General features: G+C 39.1%; 1 pseudogene; it reads right to left on the bottom strand.

The window, feature by feature from the left end:
• Window positions 1–615: 615 nt before the first annotated feature.
• LOC121482657 lies at window positions 616–1,132 on the bottom strand (annotated as a pseudogene).
• Window positions 1,133–1,961: the final 829 nt, after the last annotated feature.

The raw sequence follows: 1,961 nt of genomic DNA on the forward strand, positions 1-1,961 counted from the left end.
ATTTGATTTTTTTTTCTCATAAGTATTTAAATTGGTGGGATGCCTGGGTGGCTCAGTGGTTGAATGTCTGCCTTTGACTCAGGGAGTGATCCCAGAGTCCTGAGATCAAATCCCACATCAGGCTTCCTGCATGGAGCCTGCTTCTCCTCCCTCCGCTTGTGTCTCTGCCTCTCTCTCTCTCTCTCTCTCTCTGTCTTTCATGAATAAATAAAATCTTAAAAAGTATTGGATAAGAAAGAAATAGGATTTTTAATAAATACTAAAACCAATATGATGTCATTGTCATACTTTTTTCTCTTTTCTTTCCTTTCCTCTTTCTCCTTCTCCTCCTCCTCCTTCTCCTCCTCCTCCTCCTCCTCCTCCTTCTTCTTCTTCTTCTTCTTCTTCTTCTTCTTCTTCTTCTTCTTCTACTTCTTCTTCTTCCTCTTTGATCAGAAAGCTTTTTATTGATCTAATGAATAAGAATACTCCTCTAGTAGCCCAAGTGCAGATGCTCTGCTGACTCTCCCATGTCCTTTCACACAGGTGTGTGAAGGAGATCTTCTTATGGCAAAGACATTTTCAGTATCTCTCCAGGGATAGAATATGGGGCTTCCCTGGGTATGGCCATAGGCCTTAGTACTCAGTCCTGGCTTTTAGTGTTGCTTTGTACTTCCCTGTCATCTCCTTGGGTAATACCACCAGCTCTGGCAGGGGACCTGCCCTTTCACCATACAGAGGAACTTTAGCAGGCAGTACTTTTGGGGGTCAAAGTGGGCTGGGTGAGAAAGCTGTTTTTTCTCCTATTCTTCTTTTTGAGAGTTTCCTTCTTCTTCTCCAAGATTTGTAGGATGAGCTCCAAATCCATTTATTATACATGGTCTCCACATCCATGAGGAGCTACTCTTTGGAATCCAGATAAAACCAAAGAAATGTGGACAGCATCATGTTCTTAAACATCAGGATCTGTACCCAACATTTTTTGTACTGGATCTGAGGTATGTTGAAAACTACAAATTTCCTAGTGCCCTTGCTCAGCTACCCACGCATGTTGTAGTTCACAGTCATGACCTTCACTGATTTTGAACACAATATCCCCCTGGCCCAGGTACTGGAAGATGTGGCAGATCAGGAAGAAACATTTCATGGGCATGGGGGGGTGGATTAAGCCACAGGACTAGCATAAAGGAAAAACTCAGAGCAGCAGACCAAGCAGAACTCACACTGCTTCACCTCATAGCTGTTTTCCCTTTCCTGTGCAGGCACAGAGGGGATACCTCCCTGAGGCGGGAAACAGCTGCTTTTTTCCTTTGTTTCCCTGCTACTTTATTCCTTTTGACTACAGAAATTACTAGTGAATTAAACACATGCTGAGAAGATGTTTCTGTACTTTGCTGAGCACTTGAGTGTGGCTTAGATACACTTTAGCCATAGACAGGCTTATATCATTTACTTTCATAATTGTAGAACAGACATTTTTAAGGACCAGCATGATAAACTTCTAAATCAATGTCACACTTATGATATTTTCATGTATCTTCTAGAAATATCAAGAACACTTTTATTTCCAGTTATTCATTAAAAATGTGGTAATTTGAAAGCCTAAGAAAATGGGATAGGGATCTCAGTAAGAAGTCAAAACTTGGTGTATTGCATATGCATATTGCATTTCTCTTCATTGGTAAATTCAGTAAGACAAATAAAAATACGAATTAGGTCAACTATTTCTGGAATCACTAAACATTTTCAATTACAATGAATTTCTACTGAATTAGCATATATATTAATAAAAACTTTGATGTCTCTGATTTGGAATATATGACCCAATAAATAGTTTTGACTTAATTATCAACTCTCATCTAAATATAATACATTTAATCACAGAAAAGGGAGTTTATATTCAAATAGGGAACTCAGTGACCCCATAAAGCATAATAACATTTATAACATTAGAGTCTCAGAAGAAGGGAAGGAAAAGGGAT

The sequence above is a fragment of the Vulpes lagopus genome, chromosome X (assembly GCF_018345385.1).
Source record: "Vulpes lagopus strain Blue_001 chromosome X, ASM1834538v1, whole genome shotgun sequence".
Lineage (NCBI taxonomy): Eukaryota > Metazoa > Chordata > Mammalia > Carnivora > Canidae > Vulpes > Vulpes lagopus.